Source organism: Salvelinus fontinalis, chromosome 27 (genome assembly GCF_029448725.1).
Source record: "Salvelinus fontinalis isolate EN_2023a chromosome 27, ASM2944872v1, whole genome shotgun sequence".
NCBI classification, from domain to species: Eukaryota; Metazoa; Chordata; class Actinopteri; order Salmoniformes; family Salmonidae; genus Salvelinus; species Salvelinus fontinalis.
In genome coordinates, this window is record NC_074691.1 from 10,195,478 (window position 1) to 10,211,742 (window position 16,265).

Below are 16,265 nucleotides of genomic sequence, written 5' to 3' on the forward strand. Positions count from 1 at the left end.
ATGGCCTATTCACTGGCTTTTACCTGCCTCTTTTTTTCTGACGCTCCCTTCGGCTTGCTGGGAAATAAGAAAGTTCTATTGCTGCAAATATTTACCTAGGTTGAATGACGGTGGTGCTAAAGGCTTTGTGAACCCCTTGGTAAGATTGTTGTATGTCAATTATTAGGAAAGGGATTAACACCTAGGCTTATGAAACCTCAAGTTAGCTTCGCATATTTGCATCTAAATCGAATTAAGAAAACAATTATAACAGGTCATTTGACCGATGCCAAGCATTGCAGACCTCAGTCTAATATCTCAATAATATGCATTGGCCACAGCATTGAATAATGATCCGGAAGATATTCCCCATTCCAAATTGGGTTTAGGTCACTGAAGCGGAACATGTGGGAAGTAGTTAGTCAACGACTTAAAGAATATTGCCCTGGGAGAGAGTATAAACAGACTTATGGCTCTATGCTAGCCAAGGCTACTCAGGTCTTTTGGACGGATTTCCCCAAAAATGTTGATTTCATCTTAATGGATTTTTAAAATCAGTGTGCCCCAGATGATGGATTTGGGCTATATTGTGTTCGTGCCAATGCTGTTATCAGACACTGTTATTTCAATAACATCATAGTTCACATAGCAATCTAGGGCTACTGAGACAAACACCACTTGTGTACTGTGTACTGTCATGGTAAAAGTAGCAGTGCTGAAGCTAGATTGGACAGATGGATGTTTTCACTCTGAAAAAAACCATCATATGGATACACAAAACAATTACTAATCCCTTCAGAACACAATGTGGGAAACCACATCGAAGGCCATGAAAAACCATGTTCGAGAGAGAGAGAGAGACAGTTATCGAGGGAGAGAGAGAGGGAGAGGGGGAGAGGGACTGCATAACCGTATTAGGGAGTATTTGCTGTGACACAACAAGAGGCGATTTGAGGATTCGTAATGATGGCCCACGTGTCCCACTTTTAATTCGGTGAGTTGTCATGTCCTGTCCTGTTACTGACGGGCTACACTCATGAAACCTCCTGTTGAAATAAGTATCATGATGAATGGCATCTTATTCTTATCATAAGATTGTAATATTAAATATTTATGCAATTCAAATGTGAAGCACCACCTGTTTGCTTTTGCAGAGCTTCTGTCATTCATATGCCTTATACAGTACACACTTAGGGGGGGAAAAGGAGTTATCTAGAATCTAAAATGGTTCTTTGGCTGTCCCCATAGAAGAACTCTTTGAAGAATTGTTTTTGGTTCCAGATAGAACCCTTTACACAGAGTGTTCAACATGGAACCTAAAATAGTTCTACCTGAAACCCAAAAGGTTTCTCCTTAAAGGGTTCTCCATTTTTCTAAGTGTGTACCTGAGCACTTGATTTGTCTCCCCTGTGCATTTAAAAAGTAATACCGTTATTTTAAAATGTCTTCAAAACTACTCTGAGAGTGTATTTGCTTGGATTTTGTTGTAAATATCAAATTCCATGGGAGTATTTTAAAGAAAATAGTTATAAAAAATGTTCCACAGATCAGCAATCTAATTTAACGCTGATAGTAACCCCTACAGACATTTAATTGCTTTAACAGAACCCCTGCTTTCCCTTTTACCCTGAACAACTGCCGCTGCTCTGGAGAATCCCCCTGACCTACATTCAGAGGAGAGTTTACTATGGGCCCCAGTCTGGGCTCTTTTCACTCTGCTGCCAGCCTCAAATCCACAGGGTGCTTGCACATCAGCGCTCTGACCCACATCTCCATGGCAACAGCTCTACAATGCCTCAGTGATGCACTGGCGGCTGGCGATGGGAGGGAGGGGAGGTATCGCCCTGACCGGCAGAGCGGCAAACGGTGGGCTGCTCCCCTCCCATATTGTTATTGTTGCACCCACCCACCCTCCCTCCCCATCACTCTCGCTCTCTCTCTCTCTCGCCGTCTCTCATTCAGTTTCCTCCATTTTGGTGGGGAATAATTAAAAGCACATATGCGAATGGAGAGGTAATTCCAATAAGGTGCATAGGTGGTCTTCCATCATGGTTTGGGGGTGGAATGTTGAAAGGGAGAGAATCTATCTGGACTATTCTGAGGTGGACACAGGGCAGTGACAGTGATAGACTCAGCCTGTCTCTTGTCAATTTGTCTTTTAAGCCACGCAGATATCCCCCGCTGCTCCTCCCCTCCCATGCCATATGCTCCCACAATTCACTGCCAGCCATGTTTGCTGTTTTTTCCACTGTCTCTTTTTTTCCACCCCACGTGTTGAGTCGCACTGTCAGTGGTCACTGGTCAGGATGCGGTCTCCATCTTGAAAATTGCACATTCATAACAAGGCAGCCCTTAAAACCAGAACAAAGCAAAATATTTAGCTTGTAATTAAACTTGTCATGATTTTAGCATGCTTTCCTAACATTGTCTTTTTTTACCCTTTGTGATTTTAATCGTTGTATACATTAGGAAAAAAGAACAGTAATCTAGCCATAAAAAAAAGCAAATTGATATACCGAATTTCACACCAATATTTAGTTTTTTTCAGGTACAATATTGGTCACAGAAGAAAAAAAACATTGATGTGCCAAAACAAACAGATCGAGCTATTTACCAGGAAAGCAGTAGTCAGTGCTGTAAATGTATGTATTACTGTTCCAACTTCAGCTGTTCTTCACTGTTCACAAAAATGGAAAGGGGCAGTTTGGGCCCAGATCTCATTGCAAAGTTGGCCTGTGCCACACTCCTCCTCCCTCCCCCTCACCAACACAGCCCCTCGGAATTAGACCGGCCCATCTCAGACTTATCACAATAACATACTGTCACTTCACATTTTCCCTGGGTGAAATGTACTCTGCCAACTGCCAGGGCTCGGCTCAGATAACACTGGTGACAAACACCACTCTGTCTGTCCTTCTCCGGCTACCTGCTGCGGCAGTTTGTAACATGGCGAACAGCCACACCATGGCTGCCAAATAGACTCCCCCGTCCCCCAGACAGGCAGACCCACCTCCTCCTTTACCCATTACCAAGGATATGAATGATGGCCTCTTCACCATGGAGACTGTGTGTATGAAATCAATACCACCAATTTCCTCACTAGCTACTGACCCTACATTTTCAAACCTATTAGAGTGCTGCACACGTACACTGTTATTTTCCTCATGCTCTCAAATGTGCTGCTATCTGATGTCAGGTTGATCTCCGCAGTTCTTCAGTGTGGAGCAAATCTTGGAATGTGTCAGTAACAGCAATTTATTAGGGGTAACTAATCTGCGAGCATTTACTGCTACCTCAGCTACATCAACTGAAACAGTGTGGACAGTCGGGATGCTGTCTAAACGTTCCCTCACAAATTACAGCATGAGAGAACTGCTCGTGTGATGGATAATTTGATACGGTTAGCATGTGCTAGTTGATGACACAGACTGGTGAGGTACGCAGCTGTCTCCTTTCATCACTTCTAATGACGAACATGTGAAGTAGAATTCCTGCTTTTTGTGACCCTGAATTATTTACGCTCCGTAGACCAGTTCACACTTGTTTTCTCCCCATGTAAATCTTAGTGTGGAAATCACAATGGAACTTTCTGGAAGACTCTCCTTCACCCTTCCCCTGGCGGTCAATGGTCTGATATTCAATCTCTGTTGCCATTCTCTCCACTCAGCTAGCTTTTCCAGTCTTTCAGCATTATACCATGGCAACCAGTGGAAAATAAAGATTTTCATAACGAAAGGCCCAAGACAAATCGATTCTAACATACACATCCCCCAAGAGTGAATGCAAGGGAATGCTTTTATTTGTGAATTGAAGCCTATTGAGAGTTTAAGGCCGCTCCATTTTCAGTACAACTTCTGAAAGGGATATTGAAGACATAACTTCACCCTGGGGCTTTAAACAAGCCAGTCCGTGCATATACTGTTATGTGTCAGGTTCATATTTCTATTTTTATATCTACACTTTTTATATCTACCTACATACAGTACCTACTGTACATATGTACAGTAGGTATGTGTAATATGTTGGTTTAGTTAAGTTTGCTCCATGGGAAGAGATAAGATATAACATTTCTCCGTGGACATTCTGAACATTTCAGTTGCAATGTGTTCAAAACAAAAGCCATGGACGTCAACCATTGTCACACTTTTCATCTTCTTCATTGTTAGGCCCACACATAATGGGATTGTTCACAATTGTCTCAAACTGTTATTCTGCAAGGATATTTTAAATGATTGATTAGCATAAGACAACTTATCATTAACTCGTTCCAAAGACCAACCGTTCAGAATAACACAATCAAACAAACGATGAGTGAAATCATGATTGTTCGGTTTCATTGGCGTTCTTATTATGCTGAGATGAGTCATCAGTCACAGCCTTCTTATAGGAAAGAAGGGGATTACTGCAGGGGATCATCCAAAAGTCACATTACTAGAGGCTGTCAGGCCCATACAGACGTGTAGTTATTGAAGTCACACTGAAATGCCACCCCTCAGTGGATATGAGATGTTTGACTTTCTCCCCTCCCCATCGGCACTGACAGACAGTCAGAGTCACTTGTGACTTTCTGTCGTCATAGCGGGAGTCGTTAGGCGCTATGCTGGTTGTCATGGAATGGGAGGATTGGATCCGTGTTGACAGCAGAGACACAGCTCTAAACTGAGACTCTGTGAACTGTGAGTCTATGAACACCTTTGACTGTGTGAGTGGAGTGGGGTAAACAACCTTAGGCAGGTGAAACTTCATGCCACTTTTTATGGTCCCATACCTTCAAACATTCAACTTCCAGCTACGTACCCGCTCTAGCACCAGGGTCAGCGCACTCTCAAATGTTGTTTTTTGCCATCATTGTAAGCCTGCCACACACACTCTATACGATACATTTATTTAACATGAGAATGAGTGTGAGTTTTTGTCACAACCCGGCTTGTGGGAAGTGACAAAGAGCTCTTATAGGACCAGGGAACAAATAATAATTGTAGCGATAGTCATTTTCTTCCTCCTCCTCGGACGAGGAGAGGCGAGAAGGATCGGACCAATACGCAGAGTGGTTAGTTTCCATAGTAATTTAATATACAACAAAACAATATGCGATACAAAATAACAAAATAACTACCGTGACAGTCCCATGTGGCAAAAACACTAACACAGGCACAAACACCCACAAAACACACGTGAAACCCCGGCTGCCTAAGTATGATTCTCAATCAGGGACAACGATTGACAGCTGCCTCTGATTGAGAATCATGCCAGGCCGAACACACAAAATCCCAACATAAAAATCACACATCGACAACCCACCCAACTCACTCCCTGACCATACTAAATAAATACAAAAACAAGGGAAAACAGGTTAGGAACGTGACAATAATATAAGAATAATCAATCACTTTAACCATCATACATATAAAACCTTAATTGTTAATCGAAAATTGTGAATAACTCACCACAGGTTAATGAGAAGGGTGTGCTTGAAAGGATGCACATAACTCTCATGTTGGGTTGTATTGGAAGGAGTCTCACTCTTAAATCATTTTCCACACACAGTCTGTGACTGTATTTAGTTTTCATGCTAGTGAGGGCCGAGAATCCACTCTCACATACAGTTGAAGTCGGAAGTTTACATACACCTTAGCCAAATACATTTAAACTCAGGTTTTCACAATTCCTGACATTTAATCAGAGTAAAAATTCCCTGTCTTAGGTCAGTTACGATCACCACTTTATTTTAAGAATGTGAAATGTTAGAATAATAGGAGAGAGAATGATTTATTTCAGCTTTTATTTCTTTCATCACATTCCCATTTGCACACAAAAATCATACAATGATGGAAAGACCTGTGTGTTGTCCTTGTTAATGCAGACAGAGAAGAGCTCCAACTTCTTAATCATAGCCTTAATTTTGTCCCGCACATTGAATATAGTTGCGGAGAGTCCCTGTAATCCTAGATTCAGATCATTCAGGCAAGAAAAAACATCACCCAGATAGGCCAGAGAAACTTGTCGTTACAGTGAAAATGGTTAACTTTGTTAAAGCAAGGCCCTTGAAGGCCCTTATAAGCATTACCTCGATCGCATGGCGCTACAGAGGGTGGTGCGGACAGACCAGTACATCACTGGGGCTCGAGCTCCCTGCCATTCAGGACCTCTATATCAGGCGGTGTGAAAGAAAGGCCCGGAAAATCCAGTCACCCAAGCCATAGACTGTCCTCTCTCGTTACCTGTCTAAGCCGGGGGCTGGGGGGGGGGGGGGGTCTACTAAGCTATATGGAATTGTTTTAAGAAGGTCACACCAAGGATAATTTTTCTATTTCATTTTGAATCATTATTTGATTAAAAAAAGTATTTGGCCTTTCTGCTATTAGCCCATACAAATACATTGAATAATGTACAGATAGTTCCCCCCAAAAATCTAAAGGAAGTTTGTTCTGAAGTGTCTGTCTTATATCTGAGAGGTAAAAGAAAGATCAGGAAGCATTTTTGTATATTTTTTTACACGTATTTAACCCCTTATTTTTGGCACTAAACAGTCTCCATATATACTTTCATACATTTTTTCAACTGGTACCAGGTGACATTCAGATGAGTCTTGTGAGGTCTAGAGCAAAACAACCGACATGTACGGGTTCGTGAGAGTCTCACCAGTCATATTAGGGTGTAGCCCAAACTGTTCGGACGCTACAGACGATTTTGTGAGAAGACCAATTTTCTCATGGTCTGACAAACACTGCTCTAGCTCTGTCACCTTTCACCCCAGATGTGGAAGTGCGACATCGGCGGATGCGGTGGATTGAGTCGCACCCAATGCAAAAAACCCGACATCTCGAGTTTAAACAAACTGATTTCTTTGCAGGATTGTTTTATTATGTTAATTTGATTTTTGCAGGCTGCGGACATTGACTCTACAGGGTTTAAAAAAAAATAATTAAGCCAAGACAAAATATTTAAGTGCCTTTAAACGGGGTATGGTAGTAGCTGCCTGGCGCACCGGTTTGTGTGTGTCAAGAACTGCAACGATGCTGCGTTTTTCACATTCAACAGTTTCCCGTGTGTATCAAGAATGTTCCACCACCCGAAGGACATCCAGCCAACTTGACACAACTGTGGAAAGCATTGGAGTCAACATGGGCCAGCATCACTGTGGGACGCTTTCGACACCTTGTAGAGTCCATCCCCCGACGAACTGATGCTGATCTGAGGGCAAAAGGGGGTGTACGTCAATATGCCTCTGTGGGAACACTGATAAAGATAGTTTACAAGAGAGAAATCCTCTCAATCATATAGAAGTGTGTTACCTGTGTAGTCTTTCATCCAGCTCTGTGTCAGCTCACACTAAGCTTCAGCTTCTAACTCAAAATACTCATTGCTGAGAGAAGGTTGCTGTGAATCTGTCTCATCCTTTTGCGATGCAACCAGGCACACAAGCACTATTTATGCAAAGTAGAAGAAGCTATAGGGTCTCTCCTTTACAGTCACTTTAACTCTACTTTAACCCAAGACATTTGCGTTGAGTTGAAACTGAGGCCAAGAAACTCTGTGCTTTTTAAGTAAGAGCTGGAAGACTTGACTGTGGCATGGCTGTGGCTTTGACAGTCATGCTGGCATGGGTCCTGAGAAATGTCTCTATTGCCTCAGTGAGCTCAATTAGAGGGAGCAGCTCTCCAGCTAGCCCTGTGACCCTTATTGTAATAACAATTACCCCAGCCCCTCCACTATGCTCCCATCCATGTGTTGGCTGTGAGGCCTGCCATCGTAATAGAAGACTGATATCAGGGCTGAGCTGATCCCAGCCTGGGGTTGAACCATTGACCTCTGGGCTTTGTTGGCAACCACTGAGATGTGTGTTTAGTCTTTCTCCGTATTCTCCACCTTGGGAGGCGGCTGATACTAGACAGCCGTTGCTTTATCCTTCCCTGGCCAGTAGTTTCCAAGTTCCACAGTTACTTATCTTCACACCAATATCCTGGAGCTGAGCTCGGCATGCCTCTATGGTCAGGAACTCTCCAACCCTACTTGTCCAATCGTTCTTGGTCTCCTTAGTGCTGCTGTTCAATCCCAGGAAAATGCTGGCCTGTGGCCTCCTCCTTGCCCCGATGTTGTTTTCCAAATGGGTGGATGCCGGTCTTGGTCCACCTCACAAACGCTGCTTTGATTGCTGTCCTTCCATGCCAGCCTCTCACTTCCCCCTGAACAGGTTTATCTAACCTTAGTGCCACTGTCGATGGTGCCCAGAAGACCAAACAATGCCAGGTGGCTGGGAACCTTTGAACTTACTCTCCCCCCTCTTTGTGTATGTAGAGTTTTTTTTTTTTTTAGGTAGTCCATGTATTAGTGTAAAGGGGACCAGTGGCACTGCTGAAATGAACAGGCTTAAATAGGCAGAGGATCTGTATAGATGAGGTCATTGTTTGGTTTAGTTTTTGCCCGATTTCTTTCCATCTGATTGACTTGAACTAAATAGGGCCATGTCACATTGGATTACAGCCTAACTGCACAGAAGGCTGTATTCAAACATTGAACAGAGAGTTATTTTCAGCGTGATTCATTAATTATTTCTGCACCTGAATTTCAAAGAACGTGTTGACGCGTTTGTCATCATTGGGTTGTGCCCCCCCCCCCCCACTGACAACGCATAACCATTGTCCTGTGACTGTGGCAGTATTTTACCCTCAAACACAATTTTTCATATAATACAAACAGTTCAAGTAGGTAAACATGCTCCCACTCTCTCTTTCTTTCATTCCCTCGCTTTAATTCTTTGATATTTAATATGCGTGCGCACACACACACACACACACACACACACACACACACACACACACACACACACACACACACACACACACACACACACACACACACACACACACACACACACACACACACACACACACACACACACACACACACACACACACACACCAAAGGATTAGACACATAAAACCATAAAACAATAGCAGTACATGACATCCAGGTTGCTGTCGTCATGACTTCATTGTGCAGTTCTGTCCTGCATTAACAATGCCTTCAATGGTGCAGTGTGAATGTGAGGACGCATTTGGTCCTTCTTTCCTGAAAGGATGTGAATGGGGTTGCTTTGGACCCTGCTATTTTCCTCTTGTGATCTCCACCAGGCCCCAGACACACAGAGGGATGCAAGGTGAACACGACAGCTGTAGCAACACACAACATCAGAGTTAAACTTGTCTCTTGTTTGTTGAGGGCTTCTGGAGTTAGCAGATTTGTACCTCCATCCTTGTTGTTGTGCGTGAAAGGGGCTAGGTATTATTTGGTTTTAGTGACTCCTCTATTGAGAGTGAGTGGGGTTACCGCTGTTATAAAAACTTTACAGCTTGATTTCACACACAAGCAAATGCACACAGAGACACACCAGTTTAAAACACTTTATTTGAATCGTAACCCAAATACTTGACTCATCTTCAAAAAGTGCTGTAGCGTTCATACTTTAACAATTATCCATCCTCACTATGCTATAGCCTACCTAATTCCCTAAGCTATTTACGGCTAGCAGCCCATTTCTCCAAGACGCTCAGTTGGTTACTGGGTCATGGACCAAATCAGGGTGGGAAAAAAACACCCTCATTCCTAGTCACATAGATTTGTAGGTTACCATTACCATGCAGTGAGGAAAACTGGGCGGTATCCCAGTGGACACTATCTGTATCTATTCGATCCCAGCTCCTTTAGTCTGTGCCAGGATGCCTAGGTCATGATGTAATCCATTTAAAGCCACTCCAATTAACAGAGTGATATTGGAGCTGCTGTTGTTCCTAATAGTATGGGAAAATAGAGCAGAGCAGATAAAGAGGACAGACAGACAGACAGACAGACAGACAGACAGACAGACAGACAGACAGACAGACAGACAGACAGACAGACAGACAGACAGACAGACCTTGACTTGCTAATGTTGAAAGCAGGAGTCTGGCCCTGAGGAACTCTTCCCACGGATCCAGCCTCCCTCGCTGTTAGAATTAGTGTTCAGTATCTGCAGGAGACAGGTGCGGAGTGGGTACTTCTGCTGGCAGGTCTTGGCTTGATGTATAGGTATAATTAGTGTTCGTTTTTATCAGGTTAGTAAATGTTCTGTATTCTGTATGTCATGTTTCGCGTGGACACCAGGAAGAGTAGCTGCTGCTTTAATGGGGATCCTAATAAAATATCAAATACCAATATTAAAAAAAAAGACATTTCACTGTCATTGTATGTACCTTGGCTCAATATCAGTGTGGGCAAGCATGCTATTGTCTTTGCAATGATCTACAACAGATATTACAAGCATGTCCCAAAACTTATCCAAGCATCCGTCTTACAATTTATAGGTGTTCAAACTCAAACATCAGTAGATACTGACCGTCTCACTCCCAGCAGTCAGTCTCTCTCTCTCTCTCTCTCTCTCTCTCTCTCTCTCTCTCTCTCTCTCTCTCTCTCTCTCTCTCTCTCTCTCTCTCTCTCTCTCTCTCTCTCTCTCTCTCTCTCTCTCTCTCTCTCTCTCTCTCTCTCTCTCTCTCTCTCTCTCTCTCTCTCTCTCTCTCTCTCTCTCTCTCTCTCCTTACAGCTCATTGCTCTAGCACTCTGGGCCATTTAAAAAGCCATTGACATTCCATTCACAGCCAAGTTGCAGCGAACAGGCTGGGATTCATTGATCATGTAATTAGCTGAGATGTGCTATAATAAAGACTGCTCTGGAACACAGCAACTAAACCTGATCCATTTTGTCCAACAGGGGTTTCAGCTTCAAACTATTATTTTTGGGGAAGTTATTAACAACATTAGTTGTATGTCTGGATGTCTGTAGTGTTTTGCTATTCCATGGCGGTGCTTACAGAGAGAGTGCTTCCCTCGCCTTAGGCTAAGAGGTCCAGAGTGGCTTTCCTGAATTTAATGATGATGATGGGATTTGAAATAATGATGTCTGACAGTGATTGAAGGGATACAGAGTTTGGTGCAATGCTGTTCAGTTGCAGCAAGGATTACATAATTAGTTCAGACAAAATTACGTTTATTAAAATGTGTAGACTTCATTTAAAAGCAATTCGATTTTTGCCCCGGGTGTATTGTATGATTATGTTGCCTGTTACCGCTTTGTTTATTACTGCACAATCAACTTAATCATCTATGCAGAGCTTGAATGAATGTACACATGCAGTCACAGTTACTGTATAGTTGTCACGTTCCTGACCTGTTTTCTCTTGTTTTGTGTTTATTTAGTATGGTCAGGGCGTGAGTTGGGTGAGTTGTCTATGTGTTGTTTTCTATGTTGGGGTTTTGTGCGTTCGGCCTGGTATGATTCTCAATCAGAGGCAGCTGTCAATCGTTGTCCCTGATTGAGAATCATACTTAGGCAGCCGGGGTTCACGTGTGTGTTTGTGGGTGTTTGTCTTTCGTGTCAGTATTCGTACCACACGGGACTGTTTTTCGGTTGTTTTCTATTTCTTATTTTGTTTCATGTTAGTGTTCAGTTTATTTATAATAAATTATGGACACTTTCCACTCTGCGTCTTGGTCCGATCCCTACACCTCCTCTTCAATCGAAGAGGAGGAAATCAGCCGTTACAGAAACACCCACCACCAAAGGACCAAGCGGAGTGGAAAAGGGCAGCGACAGCGACAGCAGCAGCAGACACAGGACTCCTGGACTTGGGAAGAGATCCTGTTCGGCAAAGGACCCTGGGCTCAGCCAGGGGAATATCGCCGTCCCAAGGTGGAGTTGGAGGCAGCGAAGGCAGAGAGGCGTTGGTATGAGGAGGCAGCGCGGCGACGCGGTTGGGAGCCCGAGAGTCAGACCCAAAAATTTATTGGGGGGGGCACACGCGGAGTGTGGCAAAGCCGGGTAGGATACCTGAGCCAACTCCCCGTGCTTACCGTGGAGTGAGAGGGCGTCGTACTGGTCAGACACCGTGTTATGCGGTGAAGCGCACGGTGTCCCCAGTACGCGTGCTTAGCTCAGTGCGGGCTATTCCACCTCGCCGCACTGGTAGTGCTAGGTTGGGCATCGAGCCGGGTGTCATGAAGCCGGCCCAACGCATCTGGTCTCCAGTGCGTCTCCTCGGGCCGGCGTACATGGCACCAGCCTTACAAATGGTGTCCCCGGTTCGCCAGCATAGCCCAGTGCGGGCTATTCCACCTCGCCGCACTGGCAGGGCTACGGGGACCATTCAACCTGGTAAGGTTGGGCAGGCTCGGTGCTCAAGAGCGCATGTACTCCTTCACGGTCCGGTATACCCGGTGCCACCTTCACGTACCAGTCCTCCGGTGGCAGCCCCCCGTACCAGGCTGTCTCTCCGGGTTCTCTCTCCAGTTGCTCTCATCTGCCCAGCGCTGTCTGAACTGCCTGCCTGCCCAGCACTGTCTGAGCTGCCTGCCTGCCCAGCGCTGTCTGAGCTGCCTGCCTGCCCAGCGCTGTCTGAACTGCCTGCCTGCCTGCCCAGCGCTGTCTGAGCTGCCAGTGCCGTCCGCCAGACAGGAGCAGCCAGTGCCGTCCGCCAGACAGGAGCAGCCAGTGCCGTCCGCCAGACAGGATCCGCCAGAGCCGTCCAGCCAGGATCCGCCAGAGTTGTCCAGCCAGGATCCGCCAGAGCCAGCCAGCCAGGATCCGCCAGAGCCAGCCAGCCAGGATCCGCCAGAGCCAGCTAGCCAGGATCCGCCCGGAGCCGCCCGCCAGCCAGGATCTGCCCCTCAGTCTGATGCTGCCCCTCAGTCCGGTGCTGCCCCTCAGTCCGGTGCTGCCCTTTGGTATAGTGGGATTGACATGGAGTGTGGTTGCTAGGAGGAGGCCACGGGGGCGAGTAAGGAGGCGGACAAAGACATTGTTAAGGTGGGGTCCACGTCCCGCGCCAGAGCCGCCACCGCGGACAGACGCCCACCCAGACCCTCCCCTAGAGTTTTAGGGGGTGCGCCCGGAGTTCTTAACAACTGGCGAGTGTCTTCACTGACATTTTCAACCTCTCCCTGTCTAAGTATGTAATACCAACATGTTTCAAGCAGACCACCATAGTCCCTGTGCCCAAGAACACTAAGGTAACCTGCCAAAATGACTACCGACCTGTAGCACTCACATCTGTAGCCAGGACATGCTTTGAAAGGCTGGTCATGGCTCACATCAACACCATTATCCCAGAAACCCTAGACCCCCCTCCGATTTGCACACTGCACCAACAGATCCACAGATAATGAAATCTCTATTGAACTCCACACTGCCCTTTCCCATCTGGACAAAAGGAACACCTACATGAGAATGCTATTCATTGACTTCCGATCAGTGTTCAACACCATAGTGCCTTTAAAGCTCATCATTAATCTAAGGACCCCGGGACTTAACTTCTCCCTCTGCAACCAGATCCTGGACTTTCTGACGGGCCGCCCCCAGGTGGTGAGGGTAGGTAACAACACATCCGCCACGCTGATCCTCAACACGGGGGTCCCTCAGGGGTGTGTGCTCAGTCCCCTCTTGTACTCCTTGTTCACACATGACTGCACGGCCAGGCACGAGCAACACCATCATTAAGTTTACTTATGACACAACAGTGGTAGGCCTTAACATCGACAACGTTGAGACAGCCTGTAGGGAGGAGGTCAGAGACCTGACCGTATGGTGCAAGGACAACAACCTCTCCCTCAACGTGATCGAGACAAAGGAGCTGATCGTGGGCTACAGGAAAAGGAGGACTGAGCACGCCCCCATTCTCATCGACGGGGCTGTAGTGGAGCAGGTGGAGAGCTTCAAGTTCCTTGGCGTCCACATCACCAACAAACTAACATGGTCCAAGCACAACAAGACAGTCATGAAGAGGGCATAACAAAACCTATTCCCCCTCAGGAGACTGAAAAGATTTGGCATGGGTCCTCAGATCCTCAAAAGGTTTTACAGCTGCACCATCGAGAGCATCCTGACGGGTTGAGTCACTGCCTGGCATGGCAACTTCTCAGCCTCCGACCGCAAGGCACTACAGAGGGTAGTGCATATGGCCCAGTACATCACTGGTGCCAAGCTTCCTGCCATTTAGGGCCCCTATACCAGGTGGTGTCAGAGGAAAGCCCTAAAAATTGTCAAAGACAGCCACCCTAGTCATAGACTGTTCTCTCTGCTACCGCACTGCAAGCGGTGCCGGAGCGCCAAGTCTTTGTCTAAGAAGCTTCTAAACAGCTTCTACCCCCAAGCCATAAGACTCCTGAACAGCAAATCGAATGGCTACCCAGACTATTTGTTGCGTTTACATACTGAAGGTAGGTGAGGAGTCAAACGCAGGAGAGCAGAGATGTCAGTGGAGTGTATATATTAATCTGGGCAAGTCCAAAAACATGGTACAGTACAATACCCCAAAACAATGGGAACTAACAGTACTCCTGTAAGGCGCAAAAACACAACCCACCTTACTATAATAACCACAAGCGTAATACACTTGTCACGATCGTTGTAATGAGGCAGAGTGGACCAAGGCGCAGCGTGATAGAACGTCATCTTCTTTTTATTATGAAGACGAACAAACGAACAAAAACAACAAACAGACGACCGTGAAGCTATTCAAACAAATAGTGCTGACACTAAACACTACACATAGACAAACCCACCCAACTCACGCCCTGACCAACTAAATAAATACAAGACAAAGGAAAACAGGTCAGGAACGTGACAACACTGAGGGAAGCCTCCACAAGCAACAAGAAAAATAACCCAGCACAAACCTAAGCGGGGAAACAGGGGTAAATATACACACAGAAATTAAAGCAAATAAAAACCAGGTGTGAATGAACCAAAGACAAAACAAATGGAAAAGAAAACATGGATCGGTGATGGCTAGTAGGCTGGCGATGCGGTGGAAGTCGTGACACTATTTGCATTGCCCCCCCAAGCTAATGCTATCTCTGTTATTATCTATGCATAGCCACTTTAATAACTCTTCCTACATGTAGATAATTACCTCAATTACCTCTACACCGGTGCCCCCGCACGTTGACACATTGACTCTGTACCGGTATCCCCTGTATATAGTCCCGCTATTGTTATTTACTGCTGCTCTTTAATTATTTTTATTATTTTCTCTTACATTTTTTAGGTATTTTCTTAAAACTGCATTGTTGGTTAAGGGCTTGTAAGTAAGCCTGTTGTATTCGACGCATGTGACAAGTAAAATTTGATTTGATTTAGTGAGTGTTGCAACCGATCTCTATGCGCTTCAGCACTTAGTGGTCCCGTTCTGTGAGCTTGTGTGGCCTACCACTTTGCGGCTGATATGTTGTTGATCCTAGACGTTTCCACTTCACAATAACACCACTTACAGTTGACTGGGGCAGTTCTTTGAGGGCAGAAATTTTACAAGCTGATTTGTTGGAAAGGTGGCAATCTATGACGGTGCCACGTTGAAAGTCACTGAGCTCTTCACAGTAAGGCCATTCTACTGGCAATGTTTGTCTACAGAGATATCATGGCTGTGCGCTCGACAGTGGTTGAAAAAATACCAAATTGTCATACTTGAGTAAAAGTAAAGATACCTTAAAAGAAAATGACTCAAGTAAAAGTGAAAGTCACCCAGTAAAATACTACTTGCGTAAAAGTCTAAAAGTATTTGGTTTTAAATATATTTGAGTATCAAAAGTAAATGTAATTGCTAAAATATACTTAAGTAATGAAAGTAAAAGTAAAAGCATAAATCACATCAAATTACTTATATTAATCAAACCAGACGGCATCATTTTCCTTCATTTTTTTTTTACGGATAGCCAGGAGCACACTCCAACACTCAGCCATAAACAAAACATTAGTGTTTAGTGTGTCTGCCAGATCAGAGGCAATAAGGATGACCAGGGATGTTCTCTTGATACAGTAAATGCATGAATTTGACAATTTTCCTGTCCTGCTAGCCATTCAAAATGTAACGAGTACTTTTGGTTGTTAGGGAAAATGTATGGAGTGAAAAGTAGATTATTTTCTTTAGGACTGTAGTGAAGTAAAAGTTGTGAAAAATATAAATGGTGAAGTACAGATACCTCAAAAAACTACTTAAGTAGTACCTTAAAGCATTTTTATTTAAGTACTTTACACCACTGGTGCTTGATTTTTATACACCTGTCAGCAACAGGTGTGGATGAAATTATTATTATTATTTTTTTTAAATTAGGCCAGTCAGTTAAGAACAAACTACTCTTATATATAATGACAGCCTACCAGTGAACAGTGGGTTAACTGCCATGTTCAGGGGCAGAACAAAGAACAACCTTATCAGCCCAGGGATTTGATCCAGCAACTTTTCGGTTTCTGGCCCAAC